The sequence below is a fragment of the Scomber japonicus genome, chromosome 24, assembly GCF_027409825.1.
Source record: "Scomber japonicus isolate fScoJap1 chromosome 24, fScoJap1.pri, whole genome shotgun sequence".
In the NCBI taxonomy this organism is placed as follows: Eukaryota; Metazoa; Chordata; class Actinopteri; order Scombriformes; family Scombridae; genus Scomber; species Scomber japonicus.
In genome coordinates, this window is record NC_070601.1 from 784,340 (window position 1) to 808,657 (window position 24,318).

General features: G+C 40.4%; 2 long non-coding RNA genes, 1 other non-coding gene and 1 pseudogene across 5 annotated transcripts; 3 read left to right on the plus strand and 1 right to left on the minus strand.

Annotated features, from left to right (window-relative positions):
- The first annotated feature begins 148 nt into the window (after nucleotides 1-148).
- trnat-cgu (transfer RNA threonine (anticodon CGU)) lies at nucleotides 149-220 on the plus strand. The gene has a single exon. It is a non-coding gene; the product is annotated as a tRNA-Thr (tRNA).
- An 8,957-nt stretch (nucleotides 221-9,177) lies between these two features.
- LOC128354279 (uncharacterized) lies at nucleotides 9,178-10,625 on the minus strand. Its single transcript, XR_008320991.1, has 4 exons — nucleotides 10,579-10,625; nucleotides 9,672-9,709; nucleotides 9,507-9,568; nucleotides 9,178-9,328 (listed from the first exon to the last, which is right to left on the minus strand). It is a non-coding gene; the product is annotated as an uncharacterized LOC128354279 (long non-coding RNA).
- Nucleotides 10,626-13,992: 3,367 nt separating this feature from the next.
- On the plus strand, nucleotides 13,993-15,449 carry LOC128354277 (uncharacterized). 3 transcript variants are annotated; one of them, XR_008320989.1, is made up of 5 exons: nucleotides 13,993-14,040; nucleotides 14,370-14,464; nucleotides 14,921-14,958; nucleotides 15,062-15,123; nucleotides 15,299-15,449. It is a non-coding gene; the product is annotated as an uncharacterized LOC128354277 (long non-coding RNA). The 3 variants fall into 3 exon arrangements; XR_008320988.1 differs by having other exon boundaries at nucleotides 13,996-14,040; nucleotides 14,364-14,464; XR_008320987.1 differs by lacking the exon at nucleotides 14,370-14,464 and having other exon boundaries at nucleotides 13,994-14,040.
- A 6,380-nt stretch (nucleotides 15,450-21,829) lies between these two features.
- The window catches only part of LOC128354586 (tetraspanin-7-like), an 8,104-nt pseudogene continuing 5,615 nt past the window's right edge, over nucleotides 21,830-24,318 (plus strand).

Consider the following 24,318-nt stretch of genomic DNA (forward strand, 5'->3'; position numbering starts at 1 on the left):
ACAGGAGGGAGGGAGGAAGGAAGGAAAAGAGGAAATGAAGGAAGGAAAAGAAGAAAGAAGGAAAGGACTGAGGAAGGAAGAAAAAGAGGAAATGAAAGAAGGAAGGAAGGAAGAGTCAAAGCAAACTGGGTTTCCACTGGTTTAAAGAGGCGTGGTGGCCAAGTGGTAAGGCGTTGGTCTCGTAAACCAAAGATCACGGGTTCGAACCCCGTCCATGCCTGAGTGTCAACAGAGAAGCATCGTATGAAACTCTTGACTTCATGTTGCAGAGAGTCACATCCACTCTGACAGCTTTGGATGAATCGCACACTTTAAGGAGTGAAGGTTGTTAGCTCAGCAGTTTGAAGTTGTCCTCACAACCAGATGAAGACATTTTAACCTTCATCAGGACCAACAGCTCAGCAGGATGAGGGACAGACTGAACGTTGGTTCCAGTCCTTCTTCACATGCTCATGTTCAGCTTCTTCTCAGATAGAAGCACAAATAGCAGACCGAGCACAGAGCTTCCTGTAGCTGCGTACAGCTCAGCAGGAGAAGAGTTAGGATCTATCTACACAAACAAGTCCTGGTTCAAATCCTCCTTTAGGTACTCTTCAACTTCTTTACTGTTGATCTTCTCACAGTAAACACAAATAAGAGCTTGTAGAGCTCACCAGGATGAGCTCCAACGCTTACTAAAACACGGTCTGTTTGGTTTACTTCCAGTCTGAGGACTAATGTTATTGACTAAAGCAATGTGTAGGACAGACTGAAGACTGTGAGAGAACCTCTGTCCTCACTGAAGATCCAGTGGCTCAGTGGGTAAGACATCAGCTCACTGACTCAGAGATTGAGAGTTCAATTCCTGCTTTAAGCTTTTAACGTCAGAAACCTCAAATAAAGACTGAAAAGCTCTAAAACCACTGAGACTGTCAGTCCAGGTAGCTCAGGCTGTTAGAAGACTGCTTGGGAAGCTTCTGGTTGTTGGTTCAATTCTTGCACAATTTTAAAGTCCAACATCCAAAGTAAAGGATAAATGCGCCCGGAGAAAAGGTCTTAGTGTAGGTGGACTTGGTGGTGTAGTGGGTTTATCTGTGAACCTTTGTGTTTTAGGGGTTCGATCCCGGACTTATTTTCTCAGCAGTGAAGGGCTAATGTTAAATGCTAAAGTGGGTAGAAAAGCATCTCTATCTATAAATGACAGGAACGTCTGTCTGTTATTCGCATATCTCTTGAACCGTTCATCCGGTTGCTACAGACACGAGTAAGTGCAGGGCCAAGTTTGACGTTGTTTGGATAAGATATGTAAAAGATATAGATAAATATATCTGTAAAAGAAGCACACATTTGCTGCTGCTGCTCTAGCCGCTGGCCATTCCCTCAAGCAACTGCCCATCAGACACAATTGAACTCAAAAGCTCAGATGACACTGTTAACACAATGCAGCGCTGGCTTCAACGGGCTCAAGGTGTTGTCAATTAATTAATTAATCTTCAGTGGTGGATTTTGGGCCAGACTTGTGATTCAGAACCCACTACTTCAAAACCTTCAAGCATCTGCCAGTCAGACTGACCTAGTGGACCAGGACAGTCATGACTCAACATGTTCTCCAAGCAGCTCTGGCTCCAAAATAATTAGATGTTAATTTACTTTAAACATTTATCAACATTTAAAATAAATGCAGGTTATTGCATCTTCACATTAAAGAGAAGATTCAGCATCAGAACCAGTCTGATAACCAGTAACACCAGCAGCAGTTTTACCTGGAGGGGGTGTTACCTAAAGTCATGTGATGCAGGTCACATGACTGCCATGTAGTCACGTGATTGTCATCATTGAGGGAAAACAGCTGTTTGGACTCTTAACGGTAAGTTTGCTTTTTTAAATACTTATTTTAACTTTATCTACAGTAACTTTACGCTGTGTTTCTTGCTCGTTCATGTTTGTAGTTCATATTTTTATTTATTCATCACAAACTTTGGAGAACATGTTAGAAGATAAATCTAAAATCTGGTTAATTACTGATCAACCTGCTGGAATCAAACGATATCAATCAGCTGATCAATATTTCCTTTCTGCAGCTCTTAGAAATCAATATGTTTTATATGTTTGAATATTAAATGTGTTGTATTCACTGATGTGGAGGAACAGTTACAATAACATGCAAACAGTGTAATTACACTCAGACAGGAGGAGATGATCTGTGTGATTATACTTCATCTACTGAGCCAACAGTTCAAAGTTCAACTACTAAATTAATATGTAACGTTTGCTGCTGTTAAGGTTTTACTGTAATATAATTCATATCAAAGTAAATGTGTCACGATTATATTTTAATACATTTCTTTTTGTGCATCATGTCAAATATTAATGTTACAACACTAAAGAGAACTAATAGATACCTCAATCTATTTAAATGTTGTTTTATTGATGTTGAATTTGAATATTAATGATTCAGGTCCCGTTTATACGTACCCGGTTATTTATAAAAACGTAGACATTAACCATCGTTTGCACCCTCCGTTTAGACACAAACGGAGAATTGGCCCCTGTAAACGATGCTTTTTAAAAACTCCGGCCAGAGTGGAGATTTAGGAAAACTCAGTTTGCACGTTTGCATGTAAACAGAGAAAAACGGAGATTTGTGGAGCCGGAAACTGCTCCTGGGTTAAATGAGACATAGTTTATAATCTACAGTCTATGTTTATAATCTATGTGATCATGGATGCAGAACAGCAGTCACATGTATGCTGGTCTCTTTGTATTAGTGTTGTACTATGTGGAGGAATGAAGTGATGTTGTTGTTGCTATGTGGGATTCTGATTGGCTATCGTGGGCTCGAGCTGCTCTGACGGCATATATACACGGGTTAGTGTAAACGGAAACCTTTCTGTAAACGGACTGGTGTGCACGCAGTTTCTTTTTGTAAACGGAGAGGATGAAAGAGTCCGTTTATGAAAATATCCGGGCACGTGTAAACGTAGTCTCAGTCAGTGAATGTAAATCCTCCTCTGAGCATCATGTTGCTGCTTGTTGTCGCCATCTAGTGGACTGATGCTGGAACTGCAGCGACTTTCTCTGACTCAGTTTTATTACATTATTTCTCAAATTAGAGCCAAAAAAATTATGTTTGCCTCCAAAATTCAGCTTTTGAACTAATATTTTTGAGACAGTTAAGTATAACAGAAGACCTGCAACACCTGCTAGGCTGTCAGTATTATGCATAATAAATAATATAATATATTAATCCAAATAGTGGATCTTTATTTTTTAAAGCTTATTTATTTATTAGGCCAGATCTTATTAAACTAATTAAGGCCCCTTGTAGATTTAAAAATTGTTGCATAAAGAATTTAACAGCATCATTAAACAATCATTAAACAGCACTTTTATTATTTAGTTGAAATTAATAAAAACAAGTAAAAATTAATAACATAGCTTACTTGTACATGTCATGCACCCAGCAAACATTTCCTCCTGCACACATCTATCGACCCAGTGAGTCCAGCAAACACCTCATCTGTATTAAATCATCACGCCTGCAATTCTTCAAATCAGTCTCAAGTCCATAAGTCCATATGTGTCTGTATCTGTGTGTGCTGTATTTTTAAGGGACCCTCTGATGCTCCATGTGCGCCTCCTGCAGGTCACACTTGATCTTTTGCTGCTGAGTTTCATCCAACGCTGGAGATGTGAAAAAAAGAGGTAAAATAACTGTTAGTGGTTAATATGATCTTCAGACTCATCAGTGTTATTAGTTATGTTTTAATTATTATTCAAGCTTCTGTGTATCTTATTATGTAGTGAAGGTTTTAGTCTGCACTCTACTGTGTGTATATTTGTGAGAGCTGCAAAACCACCAGAAAATCTTCCCAGGTATAAGCCTCCTCAACCTGTGGCAGCACCTCCTGCTGTGGTGAGTAACTTGGTTAAATTGCCATTTTAACTTCAAACATAGAATAGAAATACTTTCTTGTCCTGCATGAAAATTGTCTTTGGTCTCACTGGTAAAAAATAATATACCAAACACATAGAGTAGATAAGTTTATCTACTCTATGTGTTTGGTATATTATTTTTTACCACATTCATGCCATTACACATAGATATATGTCCGGGAGATGGACACAGCACATCACATGTACCCCCCCCCACCCAACCCCCAGCCCCCACACATATGCATGCATATCAGGTGTAAGGCAAAGAGCACCAACCAGCCCATTTATAGTGCTGGTCCCTTTCATCTATCTTTAAATAGTTTGTTGACCATGGAAATTGCATTTGGAATAAAAGTCTTTGTAGATAACATTGTTAACATAATTTTATGTTTCTATTGAGCTGTAGATCTCTGCTGCTGCTGTTGCTGCTGCTGCCGCCGCCGTAGACGATGAGGATCACCGCTGGACGTCTGCAGCTTCATTCAAGGCCCCTCCCCTCACAGCTGAAGGTTGTCACGCAGCTTCAATTGAATTCAGATAACTTTATTTGAATTGGATTGAAGCTGCGTGACAACCTTCACCTGTGAGGGGAGGGGTGGGCAGGGAGGAGGGATTTATTTTTTTGAATTAAGCAATAAATTTTTTTTTAAAAATCAATAAAAAAGCCAATAGGTTTCATAACAGCCTCTTTCCACCTCTCCCAGACTCCAGGGGTCAGCGCCCCCGGGTGTCCCTCCCTGTCTCGCCCTGCCTGCCCTCCTACCCAAACCACTTATGACAATCCAGGTGTTGGCAACGGGCGGATTCGAACCAGCCGTTGCACCACAAACACCTTATAACCAGAGACAAACCCACTGCACCACTGAGCCTGTCTACACTAAGAGCTTTTCTCCTGGCGCATTTATCTTCTTAATTTGGGTGTTGGACTTTAAAAGTGTGCAAGATTTGAACCAACAACCTGAAGCTTCCCAAGCAGTCTTCTAACAGCCTGAGCTAACTGGACTGACACACTAAGGTTAGTTCTTTTTAGAGCTTTTCAGTCTTTATTTGGATGTTGGACTTTAAAACTGTGCAAGATTTGAACCAACAACCTGACACTTACCACTCTGTATCCCAGCAATGCGCAGATTCGAACTGAGCGTTGTCTCACACAAACACTTTATGATCTCGGACGGACCCACTAACCCAGCGAGCCTGTCTACACTTGGACCTTTTCTCCGGGCGCATTTATCTTCTTAATTTGGGTGTTGGACCTTAAAACTGCTCAAGCTGTGCAACATTTGAACCAACGACCTCAAGCTTCCCAAGCAGTCTTCTAAGAGCCTCAGCTACCTGGACTGACACACTAAGGTTAGTTTTTTTTTACAGCTTTTCAGTCTTTATTTGGGCTTTCTGACGATAAAAGTAGCAGTAAGCTGGGATTGAACTCACAACCTCTGAGTGAGTGAGAAGATGTCTTAACCACTGACCCACTGGGTCTTCTTTGGGGACAGAGGTTTTCTCACACTTTTCAGTCTGTCCTCTTGATGTTGGACAGCAAAAATGTCCCAGGATCAAAGCCTCAACTTCTACATTGTCTTCTGATCTTTGTTTATTCTCTACAGGTTCTCTTTAACTCCTCTGGTGAAGTTTATCGGACTGTTTTTACATACAACTCAGAGTAAGGTGCTTCAGACAAGACCAGCTGGATCTAACAGGTGTGTTAACGAGAGCAATCAGAGACAACATGGAGGTGTCTCCATATATATATATATATATATATGTGCTCCTGAATATCATTCAAATATCAAAGTCACTTTAATTGAAATGTATTTATTGAATTTAATTATCACACTTTTACAGGGTAAAAATGATCCCATGCAATGTTCCACACAAACTAAAAACAACAGAAAGATGATTTTCATACTTTGAATCACACAGAGCAGAAAGATGCTGAATGAACAAATACTGCAATACACATTTTTACCAAGTTACAACAGCAGGAGGTGCTGCCACAGGTTGAGGAGGTGCTGGTTGTTCCACTGGTGATGGTGAAGGAGGAGCAAGGGAGGAGGAGTCAGTGGATGGGGAGGGGGGGGGGAGATTGATGAGGATAAAAGAGGAAGGGATGGGAAAGGATCAGGATCCTCTGGAACCTGTACAGAGACCTGCAGCTGTAGAGTTAGACAGGCATGAACAACTTATTGTGTTTATACATTTTCTTTGATGTTATTTTGCAGCTCTCACATGAGCCCTAACCCTCATCATCTACATTTTCATAAGTAACAGATTACAGTTACATTTAGGAGCTGTTTGCAGATCTTCTCTTATACTTAACTGTCTTAAAAATCCTTGTTTCAAACTAAATTTTGCAGGAAAATAAATCAAAGTTGTGATTAATTGACTTGTTTTGGCTCTAACTTGACAGATAATGTGATAGAACTGAGTCAGAGGAAGTTGCTGCAGTTCCACCATTAGTCCACTAGATGGCAACTTATGGGTTTATGGACCTTGATACTGAAAAGTTGCAGGAGTGATGTTTTGAAGGTTGCATTGTGTGCTGGACTCACTGGGTGGATGGATGTGTGCTTGGTGAAGCAGCAGGAGGAAATATTTGCAGGGTTCATGTACAAGTAAGTTATGTTGTTAAGTTTGACTTGTTTTTGTTAATTCCAACTAAATAAAAGTAAATAAAAGTGCAGTTTAAGGATTTCTCTACTTTTAGACGCTGTTAAATGCTTTATGCTTTAACTCTTCACTCAGTAAATGAGTGACTCGGCATTGACTGACTGTCCCTCCACATCAGTGAATACAACACATTTAATAGTCAGACATATTCATTTCTCAGAGCTGCAGAAAAAGAAAGGAGATATTGATCAGCTGTTGATTTGATTATGGCAGGATGATCAATAATTAACATGTAGATATTTAGATTTATCTTCCAAGATGTTCTCCAAAGTTTGTGATGAAGCACAAACATAAAAGAACAAGAAACAAAGTGGAAAGTTACTGTAGATAAAGTTAAATTAAGTATGAAAGAAAGCAAACTTACAGTGAAGAGTCCAAACAACTGCTTTACTCTGTGATGACAGTCATGTGACTACATGGCAGTCATGTGACCTGCATCAGGTGACTGAATGGATCCCAACAGGTGACACCCCACACACTGCCATCTGCTGGTCATTTATGAACATTACCGGTGCACCTGTGTGTGCTCCTTAATATCATTCATTGTCAGGCATGTATCAAAGTCTCCTCTAACATATTTTAGTTGATACCCCCCCCCCCAACCCTTACCTCCAAACTATCCCAGTATCAAAGCCACAACCTCAGAACTTCCAACCTCGTCCGTGCCTTGTCAAGTTACTGATTCCATTGAGCACTTAAAGAACTGCAGCGTGTCTGAGAGAGTATCTCACTTTTGCAGTCTAACATCAAGAGGACAGACTGAGAAGTTTGATAAAACCACTTTCCCCCAATGAAGATCCAGCGACTCAGTGGTTAATAAATCTTCTCACTCACAGAGATTGTGAGTTCAATCCAAGGTTACTACTTTTAAAGTCAGAAAGCCTAAATAAAATGAACAAAAGAGTGTTAGTTCACATAGCTCAGGCTGTTAGATGACTGCTTGGGAACCTTGAGGTCATTGGTTCAAATCTTGCACAGCCCTGAGTACTTTTAAAGTCCAACATCCAAATTAAGAAGATAAATGCGCCCGGAGAAAAAGTCTGAGTGTAGACAGGCTGGCTGGTGTAGTGGGTTTGTCTCAGATCATAATGTGTTTGTGCTACAACACCCGGTTTGAATCCGGGCGTTGCTGGGATACAGATAGTGGGAAACTTTCCAAGTAATTTTAGTAAGTCCAACATCCAAATTAAAAAGATACCAAGCAGGAGCACACCTGGCTGGACTCATTTAATCAGCTGAACTCACTCTTCAGTCAGCTGATTGGTCAAATGGTGTGCTCCTGCTTGGTTGGAATGAAAACTTGCAGCCACATGGCCCTTTGTGGAATGAGTTTGAGATGCCTGGTCCAGACTAACAGAATAGGAGTAAATCTGGACTGTCATGTTAGCATCCTTTCTTTCTATAGAGTCTCCTCCAACACATTGATCCAATTCTCCACCAAATTCCACAAAGGAGGTCCAAACCAATAATGAATTAATGCATTTGTATGTAGCCTGCCATATAGCCACTGTTGGTCAAACACTGAATGCTCCCTCAGCTCAGTAGGTCTTGAATGCAACCCCAGGCTTGGCCCCGCCTCTAATCAAGGTAAGGTTATTTAAGACACCTGTGTACGTTTGTTCTTCCTTTTCGGCTGCCATGTGTTCTGGACGGAGGTCGGTATGCTGAGATGTAACTGCCAGAAGTTGTTGTTTCTGAGAGCTAACTTTGGTTTTCTATGCTTAGTTTCTCTGTTGGTGTCTCCAGCTCGTAGACCCTTTTCCCTACTATGGTGGAAAGTGGTGCCTGGACACTTTGATTCTATTGTGTATGCAGGTGGCTAACTAACTCTGTCTCTTTTTGTAGGATACCATCTGCTGCTGCTTTTTGCCTGCCCTCTTTAGTACAGCCTTATAAGTATTGGAGATTAGGACCATCCATTTTTGTTTAACCTTTGTAGTTTGTAGTTTTATTAGATTTAGTGGAGTTGTGGGCCAGTCTGCTGGGCCAGGTTTGTCCCTCTGGTTGAGGTCTCTTCACAAGTGAGTATATGTTGGCACACCTAGAGATCTGCTAGCCCTAGTCCACTTGTGTTTTGTTTTTAACTATTGGTAGTATATTCAGATTGTAGTTTTTAAACTGAATTTGTAATAAAATGCTTTTACATTAAAACTCAATATTGTCTTTAATTTACTTTTGTCAGCTTATTCTTGAAAACTGTATCAGAACCAGTCTATGACCTGAACTCTGTTTTGGAGTCACTGACTTTTCATGTACCATAATTCCAAGTGGTGTATCACATCTAGTCCCTTTCCAACTGTTAGCACTGCTGTGTACAATGTACAGCAGTTCATTTTGTATAGTCCTGCTGGAAATGGTCCAAATGCACCATTTCCTTATTAGAAGTAACAAATGGTGTTTACTTATACCTCATTTAGTGACATCTTCAGTGTACTTAGTGCAACTTGCTTTGGTTCTGATATGCCTCACACTGTGCTAATTGTCTTATACCTACAATGTATTGCCATGTAGTTGTGAGATATTGCACTATCTGTTGAATACTCTGATAATGTAGTCAAATCTGGAATAAAGCCTAATAAACCATGAAACAGTTGCTGCAGATTTTTCAAATTTTATTCAACCATCACAGATTTTACATTCCAGTAAAACATTGTCTTTAAATTTCATCCTCAAACTCAGGCTGAGCAGAAGTGCCTGGTCACATCCCAGCAGGTGGACTCCAGTTCTCCACACCAGTCAAGCAACACTAAAAAAAAATAAAAAAAAAAACATTACTAGAGAGCACTTGAGTTTTGAAAAGAAATTGCAATTCACATGTTAGCTTAATAGAGTCTGTGCCAAAGTCCTGACATTTCTCTCCAATACTAAGATCCCACTGCAGATAGAGAAGTCTGCCATGGCAGTACAGGATTGGGGATACATACCTGACATCAGTCTTGGTTCCTGCTGTGTACTGCCCCCTACAGGCCAGCTGCTCCACACACTGCTGTAGAGAAAAGAGTCAGTTAAAGCAGGAACAATACTGGTCACTGCTCAGGGTTTGATTATCACCACATTAATATACATTTTACTGGTTTTGCATCACTCACCTTCATCTCCACACTGAGCAGCTCATCAGTAGCTCTGCCTGCAACAGTCAAGGAACATTTACTTCACATCATAAGTCATACGGCTACTTTGATTGAAAACTGTTATTTTCTACCACCTATGAAAGTTCAACTTCAAAGCTTCCTTATAGGAGTGAGTCTGAAGTGTGCAGCCTTGTACTCTCATTGGGCCAAGCTCTGCAGCAGCTCAGCGACAGACTCTAAAACAGAACCTGCAGCCAAAGCCAAATCCAGAGATCCTCTACCAGCACTGTAACACTGAGCCAGACACACACTACCTGGACAGCTGACTGAGCACTGGAAGAAACAGCCACCATGATGTGGTATCTACTGCAATTTAAACATTTTGCTGTCTTTTAAAAATCACTACAAAATAATTTGATGTGAAAAATAAAGAAATGTAAAGTTCTGGGACATGACTTGAATGCAATGTGAATCTTAAAGTGAACCATCACAACTCTGTTAACCTTTACTCCAAAGAAAAAGGCTGGGGGGGGGGGGGGGGGGGGGGGGTAGTTTGATCCCATGGCAGCGGCTCTGTCATGGGGGACCCAGCATCTCTGAAACAAAACATAAAGGTCATAACGTGCTGCAATGGAGCCACCAAGTGTCACAGAAACTGGAGGCAATGAACACAAAGTTGACTTAATGACTGGTTTATATATCTAAAGTCAGGTCATCCTTGTGACGTCATATGTGCACATAAGTGCTCAAGTTCAGCTGCGTGGTTGAACACGTTCAGTAACGTTAGCCAGCAGCACAGTAAAGTCAACAGGTCACTCAAAAACCGCCAAAAAACGACTCATAAGCGCCATTTTATAAAAGTACTTGAACTTTCTCACGAATTTAGTCCAATAATACATTTCTTTAAAAAAGCTGAACTTCTTACCACGTTTAAACAGACGTCAGAGTCACGTCTCCCACACGCTTTTCTTCTAGACTGAGATCCAGAGCGAAAGGCACGCTCATATTTATAACCTACGGCTGTCGCAGTGCATTATGGGAAGAGACGCCCTTCCAAAGATCGTCTCTTAAACAGAACGACCACTAGTTTATTTCCCCCTGGATCTTCATTCATTTTATATTTAAGTATAAAAGGTGAAACAACAACATTTGTACAACATAAAATTTTGGAAACCCAGTCTTTAGGATAGCTCAGTGAGATAAGTGTTGGGCATTAGGTCATTGAAATTAAGGTTGTTGGTTCAATCCCCGTTTTGGGTCATTGAGCTTTAATGTTACTTTACAGCATTGGTGGTAACTCCAGTTAGAATACTGCCCCCTGTAGGCAACCAGTAGAAACACATCCACAATCCTCTTTGGAGGATTTGGGATTTTAGGCCGATAGGACGCAGACAGATATGTGAGCAGGCCGGGGATCGAACCCACCACCCCCAAAACTCAAACCGGCTGTCTAAATCACTGAACCACAGGCTCACATTGGCTCCACAAGTTTTCATCAGCATTTGACTCTCCAGCAGTTTGTCTGACTTTCAAAAAACTGTGTAACAATTGAACCAACAACCTGACAGCTTCCCAAGTAGTCATCGAAGGCATTAGATGTGTCTGACTTGGAAAAACAATTGGACATAGTGAGAATTGAACCCACGACCACTAAGATTCAAAGCAAACAGCTAACAAACTGAGCTATTCCCCTTGGGATTCAACCAGCAAAATCACAAGTTCAAGAAGGTTTCCCAACAAGCTGAGCTGTTTGAGTTGAGATGCCGAGGTTTGGTTTCTTGCACCTGAGGCTCCAACTTGTCAACCTAATTAATCTGTAATTGGAGCAATGATTATGAATGATTAACATTATTAATTTATTAATACATAATTATTAATAATCATTAGATTAACATTAATTGAAGCAAGTAATGTTCATCTATTAATGATTAATATTAATAATTAATTATTAATATTAATAATTAATTAATATTAATAATTAATTAATATTAATAATTAATCAATATTAATAATTAATATCATTACTAATGTTAATTGAATCAAGTATTGTTACTCTATTAGTTATTAATTACTAATATTAATAATTAATTAATAGTTAATGAACAATTAATGAAGCCTTACCTTGATGAGATCAATGAGTTGATGACTCATAAAATCACAACAAATGATTAGTCTACATATAATTAAGACTATAGTCTTATATGTAGGGGCTGTAGTAAGACTATAGTCTTATATGTAGGGGCTGTAGTAAGACTATAGTCTTATATGTAGGGGCTGTAGTAAGGGCTTTGTCTTATATGTAGGGGCTGTAGTAAGACTATAGTCTTATATGTAGGGGCTGTAGTAAGACTATAGTCTTATATGTAGGGGCTGTAGTAAGGTTATAGTCTTATATGTAGGGGCTGTAGTAAGGCTATAGTCTTATATGTAGGGGCTGTAGTAAGGCTATAGTCTTATATGTAGGGGCTGTAGTAAGGCTATAGTCTTATATGTAGGGGCTGTAGTAAGACTATAGTCTTATATGTAGGGGCTGTAGTAAGACTATAGTCTTATATGTAGGGGCTGTAGTAAGGGGCTGGAGAGCTACTGCCCCTAGGTATCTCCCCACCTTAACACACCTGATTCTAATTATTAGCATGTTATCAAACCCTTTAACGAGCTTCAGCTAATAATTAGAATCAGGTGTGTATTAAACATGCAGGGCAGTAGCTCTCCAGGAGCAGGGTTCACTGCTGTAGACCAGTATCCATCAGCTTTTCAGTCTCCAGCAGTTTGTCTACCTACCTACAGCCCCTACATATAAGACTATAGTCTTACTACAGCCCCTACATATAAGACTATAGTCTTACTACAGCCCCTACATATAAGACTATAGTCTTACTACGGCCCCTACATATAAGACTATAGTCTTACTACAGCCCCTACATATAAGACTATAGTCTTACTACAGCCCCTACATATAAGACTATAGTCTTACTACAGCCCCTACATATAAGACTATAGCCTTACTACAGCCCCTACATATAAGACTATAGTCTTACTACAGCCCCTACATATAAGACTATAGCCTTACTACAGCCCCCTACATATAAGACTATAGCCTTACTACAGCCCCTACATATAAGACTATAGCCTTACTACAGCCCCTACATATAAGACTATAGTCTTACTACAGCCCCTACATATAAGACTATAGTCTTACTACAGCCCCTACATATAAGACCATTAATTGTTCATTAACAATTAATTAATTATTAATATTAATAATGAATAACTAATAGAGTAACATTACTTGATTCAATTAACATTAATAATGATTAATTAATATTAATTAATTATTAATATTAACTAATTATTAATATTAATTAATTAATTATTAATATTAATCATTAATAGATGAACATTACTTGCTTCAATTAATGTTAATCTAATGATTATTAATAATTATGTATTAATAAATTAATAATGTTAATCATTCATAATCATTGCTCCAATTACAGATTAATTAGGTTGACAAGTTGGAGCCTCAGGTGCAAGAAACCAAACCTCGGCATCTCAACTCAAACAGCTCAGCTTGTTGGGAAACCTTCTTGAACTTGTGATTTTGCTGGTTGAATCCCAAGGGGAATAGCTCAGTTTGTTAGCTGTTTGCTTTGAATCTTAGTGGTCGTGGGTTCAATTCTCACTATGTCCAATTGTTTTTCCAAGTCAGACACATCTCATGCCTTCGATGACTACTTGGGAAGCTGTCAGGTTGTTGGTTCAATTGTTGCACAGTTTTTTGAAAGTCAGACAAACTGCTGGAGAGTCAAATGCTGATGAAAACTTGTGGAGCCAATGTGAGCCTGTGGTTCAGTGATTTAGACAGCCGGTTTGAGTTTTGGGGGTGGTGGGTTCGATCCCCGGCCTGCTCACATATCTGTCTGCGTCCTATCGGCCTAAAATCCCAAATCCTCCAAAGAGGATTGTGGATGTGTTTCTACTGGTTGCCTACAGGGGGCAGTATTCTAATTGGAGTTACCACCAATGCTGTAAAGTAACATTAAAGCTCAATGACCCAAAACGGGGATTGAACCAACAACCTTAATTTCAATGACCTAATGCCCAACACTTATCTCACTGAGCTATCCTAAAGACTGATTACCTAAAATGTTATGTTGTACAAATGTTGTTGTTTCACCTTTTATACTTAAATATAAAATGAATGAAGATCCAGGGGAAATAAACTAGTGGTCGTTCTGTTTAAGAGACGATCTTTGGAAGGGCGTCTCTTCCCATAATGCACTGCGACAGCCGTAGGTTATAATATGAGCGTGCCTTTCGCTCTGGATCTCAGTCTAGAAGAAAAGCGTGTGGGAGACGTGACTCTGACGTCTGTTTAAACGTGGTAAGAATTTCAGCTTTTTTAAAGAAATGTATTATTGGACTAAATTCGTGAGAAAGTTCAAGTACTTTTATAAAATGGCGCTTATGAGTCGTTTTTGGGCGGTTTTTGAGTGACCTGTTGACTTTACTGTGCTGCTGGCTAACGTTACTGAACGTGTTCAACCACGCAGCTGAACTTGAGCACTTATGTGCACATATGACGTCACAAGGATGACCTGACTTTAGATATATAAACCAGTCATTAAGTCAACTTTGTGTTCATTGCCTCCAGTTTCTGTGACACTTGGTGGCTCCATTGCAGCACGTTATGACCTTTATGTTTAGTTTCAGAGATGCTGGGTCCCCCATGACAGAGCCGCTGCCATGGGATCAAACTACCAACCCCCCCCCCCCCCCCCCCCCCAGCCTTTTTCTTTGGAGTAAAGGTTAACAGAGTTGTGATGGTTCACTTTAAGATTCACATTGCATTCAAAGCATTCAAGTCATGTCCCAGAACTTTACATTTCTTTATTTTTCACATCAAATTATTTTGTAGTGATTTTTAAAAGACAGCACAATGTTTAAATTGCAGTAGATACCACATCATGGTGGCTGTTTCTTCCAGTGCTCAGTCAGCTGTCCAGGTAGTGTGTGTCTGGCTCAGTGTTACAGTGCTGGTAGAGTATCTCTGGATTTGGCTTTGGCTGCAGGTTCTGTTTTAGAGTCTGTCGCTGAGCTGCTGCAGAGCTTGGCCCAATGAGAGTACAAGGCTGCACACTTCAGACTCACTCCTATAAGGAAGCTTTGAAGTTGAACTTTCATAGGTGGTAGAAAATAACAGTTTTCAATCAAAGTAGCCGTATGACTTATGATGTGAAGTAAATGTTCCTTGACTGTTGCAGGCAGAGCTACTGATGAGCTGCTCAGTGTGGAGATGAAGGTGAGTGATGCAAAACCAGTAAAATGTATATTAATGTGGTGATAATCAAACCCTGAGCAGTGACCAGTATTGTTCCTGCTTTAACTGACTCTTTTCTCTACAGCAGTGTGTGGAGCAGCTGGCCTGTAGGGGGCAGTACACAGCAGGAACCAAGACTGATGTCAGGTATGTATCCCCAATCCTGTACTGCCATGGCAGACTTCTCTATCTGCAGTGGAATCTTAGTATTGGAGAGAAATGTCAGGACTTTGGCACAGATTCTATTAAGCTAACATGTGAATTGCAATTTCTTTTCAAAACTCAAGTGCTCTCTAGTAATGTGTTCTCTTTTATTTTTTAGTGTTGCTTGACTGGTGTGGAGAACTGGAGTCCACCTGCTGGGATGTGACCAGGCACTTCTGCTCAGCCTGAGTTTGAGGATGAAATTTAAAGACAATGTTTTACTGGAATGTAAAATCTGTGATGGTTGAATAAAATTTGAACAATCTGCAGCAACTGTTTCATGGTTTATTAGGCTTTATTCCAGATTTGACTACATTATCAGTGTATTCAACAGATAGTGCAATATCTCACAACTACATGGCAATACATTGTAGGTATAAGACAATTAGCACAGTGTGAGGCATATCAGAACCAAAGCAAGTTGCACTAAGTACACTGAAGGTGTAAGTAAACACCATTTGTTACTTCTAATAAGGAAATGGTGCATTTGGACCATTTCCAGCAGGACTATACAAAATGAACTGCTGTACACAGCAGTGCTAATGGTTGGAAAGTGACTAGATGTGATACACCACATGGAATTATGGTACATGAAAAGTCAGTGACTCCAAAATAGAGTTCAGGTCATAGACTGGTTCTGATACAGTTTTCAAGAATAAGCTGACAAAAGTAAATTAAAGACAATATTGAGTTTTAATGTAAAAGCATTTTATTACAAATTCAGTTTAAAAACTACAATCTGAATATACTACCAATAGTTAAAAACAAAACACAAGTGGACTAGGGCTAGCAGATCTCTAGGTGTGCCAACATATACTCACTTGTGAAGAGACCTCAACCAGAGGGACAAACCTGGCCCAGCAGACTGGCCCACAACTCCACTAAATCTAATAAAACTATAAACTACAAAGGTTAAACAAAAATAGATGGTCCTAATCTCCAATACTTATAAGGCTGTACTAAAGAGGGCAGGCAAAAAGCAGCAGCAGATGGTATCCTACAAAAAGAGACAGAGTTAGTTAGCCACCTGCATACACAATAGAATCAAAGTGTCCAGGCACCACTTTCCACCATAGTAGGGAAAAGGGTCTACGAGCTGGAGACACCAACAGAGAAACTAAGCATAGAAAACCAAAGTTAGCTCTCAGAAACAACAACTTCTGGCAGTTACATCTCAGCATACCGACCTCCGTCCAGAACACACGGCAGCCGAAAAGGAAGAACAAACGTACACAGGTGTCTTAAATAACCTTACCTTGATTAGAGGCGGGGCCAAGCCTGGGGTTGCATTCAAGACCTACTGAGCTGAGGGAGCATTCAGTGTTTGACCAACAGTGGCTATATGGCAGGCTACATACAAATGCATTAATTCATTATTGGTTTGGACCTCCTTTGTGGAATTTGGTGGAAAATTGGATCAATGTGTTGGAGGAGACTCTATAGAAAGAAAGGATGCTAACATGATATCCAGATATACTCCTATTCTGTTAGTCTGGACCAGGCATCTCAAACTCATTCCACAAAGGGCCATGTGGCTGCAGGTTTTCATTCCAACCAAGCAGGAGCACACATGCACACCAATCAGCTGACTGAAGAGTGAGTTCAGCTGATTAAATGAGTCGAGCCAGGTGTGCTCCTGCTTGGTATCTTTTTAATTTGGATGTTGGACTTACTAAAATTACTTGGAAATTTTCCCACTATCTGTATCCCAGCAACGCCCGGATTCAAACCGGGTGTTGTAGCACAAACACATTATGATCTGAGACAAACCCACTACACCAGCCAGCCTGTCTACACTCAGACTTTTTCTCCGGGCGCATTTATCTTCTTAATTTGGATGTTGGACTTTAAAAGTACTCAGGGCTGAGCAAGATTTGAACCAATGACCTCAAGGTTCCCAAGCAGTCATCTAACAGCCAGAGCTATGCGAACTAACACTCTTTTGCTCATCTTTTTTAGAGTTTTTCACATTTTATTTAGGCTTTCTGACTTTAAAAGTAGTAACCTTGGATTGAACTCACAATCTCTGTGAGTGAGAAGATATATTAACCACTGAGTCGCTGGATCTTCATTGGGGAAAGTGGTTTTATCAAACTTCTCAGTCTGTCCTCTTGATGTTAGACTGCAAAAGTGAGATATTCTCTCAGACATGCTGCAGTTCTTTAAGTGCTCAATGGAATCAGTAACTTGACAAGGCATGGATGAGGTTGGAAGTTCTAAGGTTGTGGCTTTGATCCTGGGATAGTTCTGAAGTAAAGGTTTGGGTTATCAACTAAAATATCTTAGAGGAGACTTTGCACACACAGGTGCACCGGTAATGTTCATAAATGACCAGCAGATGGCAGTGTGTGGGATGTCACCTGTTGGGATCCATTCAGTCACCTGATGCAGGTCACATGACTGCCATGTAGTCACATGACTGTCATCACAGAGTAAAGCAGTTGTTTGGACTCTTCACTGTAAGTTTGCTTTCTTTCATACTGAACTGAACTTTATCTACAGTAACTTTCCACTGTGTTTCTTGCTCTTTTATGTTTGTGCTTCATCACAAACTTTGGAGAACCTGTTGGAAGATAAATCTAAATATCTACATGTTAATTATTGATCATCCTGTCAGAATCAAACAATATCAACCAACAGCTTAAATGTGTTGATATGGAGGGACAGTCAGTCAATGTCGAGTCACTCATGTCAAAAAGTCCAAAAGTAGAAAAGAATCCTTAAGCAGCATGTGTTTGTATTTACTTGTATTTACTTTTTATTTAGTTGGAATTAACAAAAACAAGTCAAACTTAACAACATAACTTACTTGTACATGCACCCTGCAAATATTTCCTCCTGCTGCTTCACCAAGCACACATCCACCCACCCAGTGAGTCCAGAGGCCTGTACTACGAAGCTGGATTAACCTATCCAGGATCTCTCTCCGTTACCTGGATTGACTTAACCAGATATTCGCAGTCCAGGATAAGCGGTACTACGAAGCTGGTTATCAACTCGGTAAGTCAACCCAGGGTTTTCCAATCTGGATCTCTGCGCGTTCACATAAAGGGGAGGAGTTTGCAGCGTCTGACCAATCACAAACATGCAGAAACCCTGCAGAGCAGACTACTTTACCACGGAGGAGCAGACAATTATTCTTCATAAATATGAAGAATTCAAACATCATCCAGGCCAAAAGCAACACTGTTGATGCAGCAAAAGCCAGGAAGCAATGCTGGCAGAAAATTGCCGACTCTGTTAATGTGTAAATTCATGAGATCATAGAATATTAATTTATCGGACAATATAAACAGACAGCACTCTGATCACACAATGCCACTTTATCACGGGACAGACGTTTGGGGCAGATCGCTTCCTCAGTGCCCTTCCTCTCATAAGAGACATTAAGTTAGTTTAATATTCAACATTCAAAATACAAACCTATTATGCGCTTCAACCATTTGAGTGAATGATTTCAAACCAACTGTATAACCTACAGAATAATATCCCCCACGTGCCTCAATGATTATTTTTTAAATATATATTTTGGCCAATTAAAAAATTGCATCTATCCCTAAAAACTCTTTCTCTCCTAAGCGCTCCTCTCGCGATCCTCGCACCAATGTTGACAGGATCTTCTAAGAATGGGCAGGTCATTTTCTAAGAGAACTGATTGGTCAGGAGGTGGTGCTTTTGTACTCATTGATCTCTTATCCAGAACATAACCTGCTCCGGAGCAGGTTAGCCGTTCAGCATAAGTTACCATGGTGATTTACCCCGGTAAGAAGTGAACCAGCTTCGTAGTACGGAAAACCCAGAGTTAACCCTGAAGTTACCTCGATAAGAGAAAATCCAGCTTCGTAGTACAGGCCTCAGCACACAATGCAACCTTCAAAACATCACTCCTGCAACTTTTCAGTCTCAAGGTCCATAAACCCATAAGTCACCATCTAGTGGACTAATGGTGGAACTGCAGCAACTTCCTCTGACTCAGTTCTATCACATTATCTGTCAAGTTAGAGCCAAAACAAGTCAATTAATCACAACTTTGATTTTTTTCCCTGCAAAATTTAGCTTGAAACAACTATTTTCAAGACAGTTCGAGTGTAAGAGAAGACCTAAGCTCCTAAATGTAACTGTAATCCGTTACAGTTACTGCACGCCCGCTGATAGGGTGGGGGGTGGGGGGGGGAGTCTGTTGACCCGGGCCCACGGTAGGGGGTAGCCGTCTTTAAATTATGGAATTATTTTTCAAATCAGTCTCAAGGTCTATAAACCTATAAGTTGCCATCTAGTGGACTAATGGTGGAACTTCCTCTGACTCTGTTCTATCACATTATCCATCAAGTTAGAGCCATAACAAGTTAATTAGGGTAGGGGGTAGCCCTCATTAAATTATGGAATTATTTTTCAATTTTTTTCAAAATAGGCCTATTTGTGGAAAAAATGTGTAATATTTGAGTCACATAAAAGCTTTATATTTGCTTTCTTCCTAATTGCCCTTGAAATAGTGGTCAGGAACCCCCCCCCCCCCCCCCCCAACACGAAAATGATTTGGCCCCCGATCAAAATTTGATGTTGTCATTTGACTTCAACTTCAGGTTCAGTATGCTCAAAATGTCATGTAAGCACAAGTCCGGTGTTCAGAAAAGTAAAGAAAAGAGAAGAAGTAAATAAAGGCCTTAGAAATTTTCTAAACACATATTTCAAAAACGGTGGTGACGGTGAAGCTGGAACTAGTAAAGTCAACATAGAGCAAGGTAAGAAACAGCAGCCAACGTTTACCAGCCTTGTAACGTAACAACTGGCCAGCTCTAATGTTAACGTCCATTAGCTTGTAGAAAAGCCTGACACGTTATCTTCATCAGAGAGGATGAGACAGAGGAGAGAGAGCCAGCTGCGGGAGAGCTAATGCGGGCTGCCCCGCAACGGAGCGGACAGAGTCCGAGAGAGAGAGAGAGAGAGAGAGAGAGAGAGAGAGACCGAGAGAGAGAGAGAGAGAGAGAGAGAGAGAGACCGAGAGAGAGAGAGAGAGAGAGAGAGAGGGAGAGAGAGAGAGAGAGAGAGAGAGAGAGAGAGACGCTGCCCCGTCAGAGAGTCTGAGCAGGATCAATCAGAGACTCATCAGACATTTCATTTCAGCAGCATTATGACCAACTAACATGACCGAGTCTGATAGAGTAGGAGAGGAAGAGCAGAGGAGAGGCAGTGTTGGAGACACTTAAACTACATGTAGCTGAACGACATAGCTTAACTACACTTTGCTGTAACTTGCTGGTAGTTAAACAACATAACTTACTTGTACATGAACCCTGCAAATATTTCCTCCTGCTGCTTCACCAAGCACACATCCACCCACCCAGTGAGTCCAGCACACAATGCAACCTTCAAAACATCACTCCTGCAACTTTTCAGTCTCAAGGTCCATAAACCCATAAGTCGCCATCTAGTGGACTAATGGTGGAACTGCAGCAACTTCCTCTGACTCAGTTCTATCACATTATCTGTCAAGTTAGAGCCAAAACAAGTCAATTAATCACAAGTTTGATTTTTTTCCTGTAAAATTTAGCTTGAAACAAATATTTTTAAGACAGTTAAGTTTAAGAGAAGATCTGCAACAGCTCCTAAATTTAACTGTAATCTGTTACTTATGAAAATGTAGATGATTAGGGTTAGGGCTCATGTGAGAGCTGCAAAATAACATAAATGAAAATGTATAAACACAATAAGTTGTTCATGCCTGTCTAACTCTACAGCTGCAGGTCTCTGTACAGGTTCCAGAGGATCCTGATCCTTTCCCATCCCTTCCTCTTTTATCCTCATCAATCTCCCCCCCCCCCTCCCCATCCACTGACTCCTCCTCCCTTGCTCCTCCTTCACCATCACCAGTGGAACAACCAGCACCTCCTCAACCTGTGGCAGCACCTCCTCAACCTGTGGCAGCACCTCCTCAACCTGTGGCAGCACCTCCTCAACCTGTGGCAGCACCTCCTGCTGCTGTAACTTGGTAAAAATGTGTATTGCAGTATTTGTTCATTCAGCATCTTTCTGCTCTGTATGATTCAAAATATGAAAATCATCTTTCTGGTTTAGTTTTTAGTTTGTGTGGAATATTGCATGGGATCATTTTTACCCTGTAAAATGTGTCAGTGTGAAAATTAAAGTCAATAAATACATTTCAATTAAAGTGACTTTGATATTTGTCTGAGTGTGAATGATATTCAGGAGCATATACATATATATATTAATTGATGTAATTTGGTGTAATGTACACACTGATTAACATCAATATGAATGTTAAATGAGTTACTGAACTAGATGGGCAGAGGTTGTTTTTTACAGTGAGGATTTATGAATATAATATTAACTAAAGTGTTTTTTCATCAGATTTATTCACAATAAATTGAGAAATGTGCATTTATTAAAACCGCCGGGAGCCGTTGACCCTAAAAATTGAGGTCAGGCTCGTCCTTCATAAGGTGGTTTAGACTGTCTGTCTCAATCTTTACACATTTTATTCATTTTTAAAATAAAATGGCCCGTTACTGAATTGAATCCACAATCTTAAAACTTGAGTGAGGCTGTCTAACACTTGGAGTGTATTCTGAGTGAATTCAAAGGCTTTAAGGTTGAAGCCAGAGCTGCTTGGAGACTTTTTAAAGCCAACATGTTGAGTCATGACTGTCCTGGTCCACTAGGGCAGTCTGACTGGCAGCTGCTTGAGGGTTTTGAAGTAGTGGGTTCAATCCTGAATCACAAGTCAGGCCCAAAATCCACCACTGAAGATTAATGAATGAATTGACAACACCTTGAGCCCGTTTGAGCCAGCTGTGTTAAACAGTGTGTTGATCAGCTGCTGGATGAAGACTGAAAAGCTTTGGTGAAACCTCTCAGCAGCAACTTGACTCTGTGGCTCAAAGTGTTAGACTGCAACGCTCATGTTTTAAGATTGTGGGTTCGATTCAGTAACGGGGCTTTTTATTTTATAATGAATAACATGCTGAACGATTGAGACGGACTGTCTAAAGCATCTTTTAAGGACTTGGTCCAGTAGTTTAAATAGTTTGATGAGTGTTTTGAGTGACAGCTCTTTGTTTCTGTGTATCAGGAGAGTTGTTGGGTCAATCCCACTGAGGACTGAAAACATGAAATGAGAACACAGACTCAGTGTGACTGTAGCTCAGTGTGTTGCTCTGTGAGTCTGAAGTCACAAGGTTGTGGGTTCAATCCCGACTGTGCTGGTGAAGTTTTATAAGTCAGACAAACTGCTGAAGACTGAAAAGCTGATGAAGACTTGTGGAGTTAGAGTGAGGCTGTGGTAGAGTGTGTTAGACAGCTGCTTTGCATTTTAGGGGTGGTGGGTTCGATCCCGGTCCACGTCTGAGTTTTGAGTGACAATAAGAACATTTCCATCCTACTGCTGGGATTGAACCAACAACTCTACTGACACACAGAGCCAAAGAGCTGTCACTCATCCTGCTGAGCTATCTCTGCAGAGATACACTGTGATTCATTTCATGAATACATTTGACAGACTTTAAATGACACTTAACTAATGAAAATAAAAGTTTAACCTTTAGTTTAATGTTCAATTGAGAAGCTGAGTTTGAGAGTTGGAGTGAAAGAGAAGAGACACAATCCAGCTGCTAATGTTTAAATGTTTCTCTTTGTCTTTCTTTCTTTATGTGTCTGCCATGCTCTCTACAATCAATATGTTTAGTAATGTTGTTAAAGTGTGGTTTTAATGCAGCGTGTGGGATCCAGGAGAGGAGCTGGAGGAGCAGCTGTGTTGGTGGGAGGTGCTTAGTTAATAAAGGGAGGTGCAGCAGAGCTGATGGTGCTCCTGTTGTGTGAGAGTGAAGCTGAATGTTTGTATTTGTTCCAGGAAAGTTGGTTTAACACAGTTCCCAGATGTAGTCATGGTGATTTAAAGTGAGATGAAGAAACAAGAACTAGTTTCTAAAAATCAGACTTTGACTGAAAATAAGAAAAAAGTGATGTTTAGATTTAATATGAAGTTTTGGATGCTCTCTGGTGTTAACAATGTCTACATATTGAGACATTAACTTTGATAAAACAATGACTGAACTCTTTTACTTTGAATTACCTTTAACTGTATATGTGGGGAACTTATTAAAGCAACTTTGTGAAAAGTGTCTTTATTTTAAAAGTTTGAAACATTTCTTACCCTGAATCTGGGTGTGCCGACGAGACAAAGACACGTCCATGTTGTGTCTGATTGGTCTCGTTAACACACCTGTTAGATCCAGCTGGGCCTGTCTGAAGCACCTTACTCTGAGTGGTATGTAAACCAGCCTGATAAACTTTGTGTGATACTAACAAAAACTTAATATACTTTAAAATATGTAAGAGGAAGTTGATCAGAGGAGTTAAAGAGAATCTGTAGAGAATAAACAAAGATCAGAAGACAATGTAGAAGTTGAGGCTTTGATCCTGGGACATTTCTGCTGTCCAACATCAAGAGGACAGACTGAAAAGTGTGAGAAAACCTCTGTCCCCAAAGAAGACCCAGTGGCTCAGAGGTTAAGACATCTTCTCACTCATTCAGAGGTTAAGACATCTTCTCACTCATTCAGAGGTTGTGAGTTCAATCCCAGCTTACTGCTACTTTTAAAGTCAGAAAGTCCAAATAAAGACTGAAAAGCTCCAAAAAGAACTAACCTTAGTGTGTCAGTCCAGGTAGCTCAGGCTGTTAGAAGACTGTCTAGGAACCTTGAGGTTATTGGTTCAAATCTTGCGCAGCTCAAGCAGTTTTAAAAGCCCAACATCCAAATTAAGAAGATAAATGCGCCAGGAGAAAAGGTCTTAGTGTAGACAGGCTCAGTGGTGTAGTGGCTTTGTCTCTGGTTAGAAGGTGTTAGTGGTGCAATGGCTGGTTTGAATCCGCCCGTTGCCAACACCTGGATTGTCATAAGTGGTTTGGGTCGAGGTGGCAGGGCAAGGCAGGGAGGGACACTCTGGGGCACTGACCCCTGGAGTCTGGGAGAGGTGGAAATAGGGGGTTATGAAACCTATTAGCTTTTATTGTTTAATTGCAAACTGATCCCCTTCCCTTTTGCTTCCCTCTCTCTCCCCGCCTGCCCCTCCCCTCACAGCTGAAGGTTGTCACGCAGCTTCAATTCAATTCAAATAAAG